The sequence below is a fragment of the Papio anubis genome, chromosome 6 (assembly GCF_008728515.1).
Source record: "Papio anubis isolate 15944 chromosome 6, Panubis1.0, whole genome shotgun sequence".
In the NCBI taxonomy this organism is placed as follows: domain Eukaryota; kingdom Metazoa; phylum Chordata; class Mammalia; order Primates; family Cercopithecidae; genus Papio; species Papio anubis.
In genome coordinates this window covers 114,001,459-114,008,166 of record NC_044981.1, presented here as the reverse complement: position 1 = coordinate 114,008,166, position 6,708 = coordinate 114,001,459, and the positions used below count along the sequence as shown (strand labels likewise).

Genomic DNA, 6,708 nt, shown 5'->3' with positions numbered 1-6,708 from the left:
TGTGCCTGGCCAGTTTTATGTTTTTTAAAAAATTGATAGTTTTCCAGTGGTGTTCCAGGTTATGTTCCCACAGTGTATGATAATTCCAAGTGCTCTGCTTCCTCACCAACACTAGGTATGATTGGCCTTTTTAATTAGAATCATTTTTATGGGTGTGTAGTGATATCTCATTGTGGTTTTGATTTGCATTTCCTTTATAAACAGCAATGTTGAGCATCTATCTTATGTGCTTATTTTCCTTCTCTATATCTTCTTTGATTAAGTTTCTGTTTAAATCTTTTGCCCATTTTTATTTGGGTTGTTTGTCTTATTATTGAGTTGTGTGGATTATTTATATATTTCAGATACAAATTCTGTATCTGAAATATTTGAAAGTATTTTCTTAGTCTGTGGCTTTCCTTTTTATTTCCTTAAATTTCTTTTGAGGACCAAGAGTTTAATTTTGATGAAATCCAATTTTTTTATTTTATACTTTGTACTTTTGTGTCCTAATTATAAAAAACTCTTTTTTTAAAAGAACTGATGTTTATTTCAATTTTGGAAACAACCTTATTTCCATTTTGCTTAGGAGCCTGTGGAAAATGGCTTAAGACCACTCAGTGGTTTTTCCTACCCATTCAGTGGCCCAAGCAGTAGGAGCTGTAGACCAGTCTTCCATGGCAGGCTGAGTGCTTCAGTCTTCAGTAGGGACCTGCTGAACAGACACAGGGGGCACCTGTGACCTGCACACCTTCAGAGCAGGCTGCAACCTCAGGCTGAGTAGCAGTGTGCTCAGGAGCCAGGGCAGTCCCTTCACCCTGAAATTCCTCCTTAGCTTCAGCTTTTTTAGCAGCAGCATGCTCTTTCTTTTCAATGTCTTTGGGATCTCTGTAGATGTAGACATCAGGCATGACCCCTGAAATTCCTCCTTAGCTTCAGCTTTTTTAGCAGCAGCATGCTCTTTCTTTTCAATGTCTTTGGGATCTCTGTAGATGTAGACATCAGGCATGACCTCCTATGGGTGTTCACAGAAGATGGTGCCACACACGTGCAGAACTTCCCAGGCTGACATCTACCACATCAGACCCACTGAATGAGTGCCTTTGTTGTTACAGGGCAACAACAAGGCAGACCCCAGAATTACAGCAATGTCCGCAGCACAGAGGAGAATCTGTGTGACCCAAAGCAATGGTGGGCAGGTTAGCATAAGCATCTTTGTGAGAGCCTGGTGGTCAGCCCTGGGATCAGTAATTGCCAAAAGCCATGGCTCCCAGAAGGCTGCCTGGATCTGGTTAGTGAAAGTTTCGAGAGTGAAACAGCCAGCAATAAGAGTGACTCCAGTGGCAGCAGCAAACTTCAGCACAGCCCACTAACCAGTATTCTGGAGGGCGTAACACTGACATCAGCAGGGTTTTCAAGGGCAACCATGGCGCGAGCTGCCAGAAGAAGCTTCTCCCAGGTCCTCTTCAGATTTAGGAAGCAGATGCTGTCACTTTTCCTTTTATAGGTGTACTGTTCCATTTGGAAGTCAAGGTTGATGACACCTAATTGGGTCCATGCTGCAAGAAACTTGAGGATATCCTCCTCTTTCATTTGCAGGATATCAAGGGCTTCAGACATTGTGAAAGTTTCCCTTTAAGTTACAATGGAATCCAGAACAATGCCATATGGACCCTCCTCTGGGTATCCCAGAAAGTCTAATTATGAAAACTTTATCTAACTTGTGACTGCTTGAATTTTCTCTTATGTTTTCTAGAAGTTTTATGCTGTTGACTCTTACCTTAAGGTCTTCATCTATTTTGAATCAATTTTTCTTTATGGAGTGAGGTAAGAAGCAAGAGAAACTTTTTAGCATATAAATATCCAATTGTTCCAGCACCAATTGTTGAAACAATTATCCTTTCCCCCATTTAATTCCCTCGGTATCTTTGTCAAGAATCAATTGACAACGATTGCTAACAGATTTCCAGAAAGAAGTGAGAAGCACAGCAGCCTACTAAGCAAAACAATCGTTTTACTAAAAAAGAAGTTAAAGAAAATAGTTTTTTTAAGTTTCTGCACATTGTTCTGAGGGCATACAGCAAAACGAAGAAACATTTATTCCAGAAAATTTACTAAATCCTTGGTAACAGCATAGTCTGTGTTGATAAAAGAAAAGCTTTAGCCAAATTAAATTTAAAGGAGTTTAATTGAGCAATGAACGATTCTCAAATTGAGCAGCCCCCAGAATTACAGCAAATTCACAGAGACTCCAGCACAGTCATGTAGTGGAAGAAGATTTATAGACAAAAGGGGGAAATAATGTACAGAAATTGGAAGCGAGGTACAGACTGGCTGGGTTGGTTCCAAGTTGGCATTTGCCTTATTTGAACACAGCTTGAACACTCAGCAGTGTATAAATGGTCGAAGTACAGCCACTGGGATTGGCCAAGACTCAGTTATTGTTCCAAGTGCATTCTTCTAAGTTAGGTTTTCTATCTTGTCTGCCTATTAAACTAGGTTGTAGTTTGTTCACAAGGACTCAAATACAGAAGTACAGAGTTCTTCTCAGGCCATATTTAATTCCCTTTAACAGTGTCCTCTGAACCTTGACTGCTTCCTCCCTCCCCACCTCCAAGCTCTGTCTTATAGAAACACTGCTCTGGGGGCTCAACTTCAGGCAGTGAAGCTCAAGAATATGATACAGGGATCCCTCTCCCTCCTGTGTCCCAGAATAGGGCTACAGCTTCACTCTGGGAATACAGGCTGCTGATGTTTCTCACTTCCCCTATGATGAGAAGCTTTGTTCTTATTATACACGACCTCCTGCAGAAACTCTTCCATACAGAAGTTCCTATCATACATAGCCCAATGGGCTGAGGCTCCTATCCTAGACCCTACTCATAGGGTGGAAATTCAGCACCAGCAGTCTGAGAATACTGGGGCTCCAGGTCCCTCCCCTGTCATTCCTAGGGCAGACATTCCACAAGGAGAAGGCAAACTGAGAAGGCTGGAGGTTATCATTCTCCCTCCCTTCAGCATCCAATAGAGCAGGGATGTCACCAGGATAAGGAGGCTATTATCTGCACCCAAGCTCCCTTGCAGTCTGCAGAGTTCCTGCCCTAGGAGAGCAGTAGCCTTTATTAAGGACAAAGCTCTGTAGCCCTGCCCAAGGGAACTGACATTAGGAAAATGGTGTAGAGAATTTCATGCCTAAGGGTGTTGTAGAAACAATGGAGATCTTAAATCATGGTGGACAGCATGGTGGACAGCAATTGCTTAGATCTAGCAATCCCACTTCTAAGTATATAGTCAAAGGAATTGAAATCGGCATGTCAAAGAGACATTTGCACTCATGTGCATTGCAGCATTAGTCACAATAGCCAAAACACGGAATCAACCTAAGTGTCCATCAGTGGAGGAATGGATAAAAACAAGGTACATGTACACAATGAAATACTATTCAGCCTTCCAAAAGAAGGAAATTCTGTTATTTGTGACAACATGGATGAATCTAGAGGACATTACGCCAAGAGAAATAAACTATGCACAGAAAGACAAATATTGTATGATCTCACTTATATGTGAACCCTAAAAAAGTTTAACTCAAGAAGTAGAGAATAAAATGAGGTTCCAGAAGATGAGGTTGCGGGAGAGTTGAGGGGAAAAGGGAAAATGTCTGTTAAAAAGTGCAAAGTGTCAATTTGTTGACGAAGAGTCAAACTCTAAAACATTCGAAGAAGTTAATGCTGAGCCAAATATGAGTGACCATGGTCCATGACACAGTCCTTAGGAGGCCCTGAGAACATGTGCCCAAGATAGTCGGGGCACAACTTGGTTTTATACATTTTAGGGAGGCATAAGACATCAAGCAAATACATTGATTTAGTCCAGAAAGGCAGGACAACTTGAAGCGTGGCTTCCAGACTATAGGTAAATTTAAAAATTTTCTGGTTGACAATTTGTTGAGTTTGTCTATGGACTGATTAAAGAAAAACTTCAGCTGAATTCAGTTTAAAGGAGTTTAATTGTGCAATAAACATATTAAACTCCTTTAAATTGAATTTGGCTGAAGTTTTACTTTTATCAGATGGTGTTAGAAGCAAGATCTGAAGTGGAGCTTCTAGAGACCCCCAGGAGTGCTGAGTGAACATGCAAGCTACCTGAAGGACCCACTTGTGTCCACTGATGTCTCAGAGCAGCTGGGGATCATGGGTAAGCTCCCTCTTGGATTTCAGAGCTCCAGGGATTTGTGTTTTCAGCTCTCTGAGTTTCTTTGAGCAAATTTCTCATCCAAACTGGGTTTGGAAGCCATGGCAGAAACTGGACTAGGTCCAGGATGGGATTTGATCTGGAAGTTAACTGGCTTGGATCCAGTTAGAGGCCTCTTACATCTGACCGGGTCAGAAAGGAACTGGTAGTAAGCAGTAATATTTCAGGGGTTATAAAATTTGGGTTTTAAAATTCATGGAGCTTTCTGTGTTCTACCTTTTGTTTCATTTTTCTTACACACCTAGATAGGACGAATCATTGTCTAAGTTAATCAAGAGAATCTAAGAGTAAAGTCAATATTTTAGGTTAAAATGGGATTCTTAATTTCTGGAAAACTGAGTTCCTTTTGGTTTATACATTAGGCCTGGGAGGCAGCAAAGTCTGGTAAAACTGTCAAAATCTTACTAAAGATAACTTACAATGGAATGTTCCAAGTGAACAACAATGCACTGAAGTGCATTAAAAGAAAAAGAAAAAGATTTTCTTTTGTGTTGCAGCTTGGGCCCCAGGGTTATGGTATAGTAAGCTGAGTCACCAGGGCTGCTCAGGGAAAGGAATCCAGAAGCCTGGCATGCTGGCAAAAGGGTAAGAATTTCTTACCAATCAGATTTCTGGCTTCTCTCTATGTACAAAGTGGTTGAATGAATGGTAAAAATCACTGTTTATCTCCTTTGTAAAGTTTTGATTAATGCAAAAAAGAATTCTGAGGCTAGTCTTAAGTTGTAATGAATCTGGTGTATTTTGTGCTATGAATTTGTTTTTCTGTGTTGAGGGGTACCTTAGGATAAAACATGGGCATAGGACCCCATAAGCTTGCTGCTCAAGATGGCCCAGCAAGCTGGCCAGTAATGAACTATTCTGCAGGGGTCTCTGAAACAAACAAGAAACTGGATGAAGTCTCCATTTTGTTTTATGTCCTTGGGAGCCTGAGCTTGTAATCACATGGCAGTGCTTTCTCTTGGTCTCCACACCCCAGGGAACAGGTATTTTGGGGTTCATGTCATAGCTCTAAAAATTATCTTGAGTAGTTAAAAGCCTTTGCAAGCTCAAAATTAACTACCCTAGACTCTTTCTGGCACAGGCAATTGGACTGCCCTGTGCTGTGGCTCGGTAGATAAGGTTTTGTCCTTCCACTGTGGTGGTCTGGGTTTGATTCCCAGCTTAGGAAATATGTGCTTTCTGGTTTGAAATCTGTGTAAACTTGTGAATTCTCTTCTTCTCTATGGACTGTCTTAAATTTTCCTTTCTCTGAGCGCCTGGGAGGTTACCTTTGGTAAAGTTCAAAAGCCAGAAATATAAGCTGTTTGGCCTGGCTAAAGGCTGTGGTTAAAAGCCAACTTAATTAAAAGTGAATATTCAAGCTCTAACAGCCTGGACTCCTTGGGAAAAACAGCAGGCACCAGAGACCATTTCCTGGTCCTGTTCATCCAAGGACTCCACCCTAAAGCCAATAACCATTCAAGAAACTTAAAAACTGGCAAAAGAAAAATCTTACAATTAGAGTAGTAATATTCTGTCTGTCTGTGTAGTTATATATGTGTTGTGTATATAAATGTTTATATAAAAGAGCTCTAATTGCCTTAAACAAAAATAAATACTGAAATATTTTGAAAGAAAAATAAAAACTGTAATGCCTTTCAGTTCATGTAACTTTAGTAATTTTTGGCAAAGAAAAAGAGCTTCAAAGATTATTGGCAAAATAAAAACACTTGGTCTAAATTATGCAGGTCAGATATTAGGTTTGCTAAATGCTCTAAGGTCATAAACTGCTTTGACTTTGGAAAATTTTCAATTTACTTTGGAGATACTAAATTCTGAATAAGGCCTGGGAATATGCAGAATTAGCCATGCCCCTGAACTGTGCAAAGAAGATTATAAAGAAAGGAGATTTTATGTAAGAAAGGATCTTGTATGATAAGTTCTTGTCCTAAAGTAAAATGATTGGTTGTTTAAAAGAGGGGATATTTAGGACAAGTTAGAAAGTCCAAGCATGTCATGGATTGTCTGTGTAAGTCATAAAAGGATTCATAAAATAAAATTTGTGCACCAAAAGTGAAAGTTGAGACTACTGAAAAAATAGGTTTACATACAAGATGTGTAAGGAGAATGAAATGTGTTTTTGGTAAGAGATTATAAGAAGGTATGGAAATGTAAATTTTTGCCTAGCTTAGAGAGTTAAAGGATTGTTTTAAATTAAATAAAGCTAAAGGTTTAAATACATTGTGGAAGGTGTATAAAAATTAACTTCATAAAAAATTCTATGTGTGAAAATATTTACTAAATTTAAAAGGGTATTATTTGGTTTTTCCATAAATTGAACATTGAAATGAAAGCACAACAGGTTTTTCTTAGAGCACTAATCTGCTCTTTTAAAAAGTCATAAAAGGTTACAAAAGGTTTGTAATATTCTACCTTATGGTCAAACTGATTAAGATTGAATACATTTGTCCATAAGGTATTATTAAGAATTGGGTTTGA

At 39.3% G+C, this 6,708-nt stretch overlaps 1 pseudogene; it reads right to left on the bottom strand.

Moving 5' to 3' along the window:
• Window positions 1-469: 469 nt before the first annotated feature.
• On the bottom strand, window positions 470-6,465 carry LOC110743147 (annotated as a pseudogene).
• Window positions 6,466-6,708: the final 243 nt, after the last annotated feature.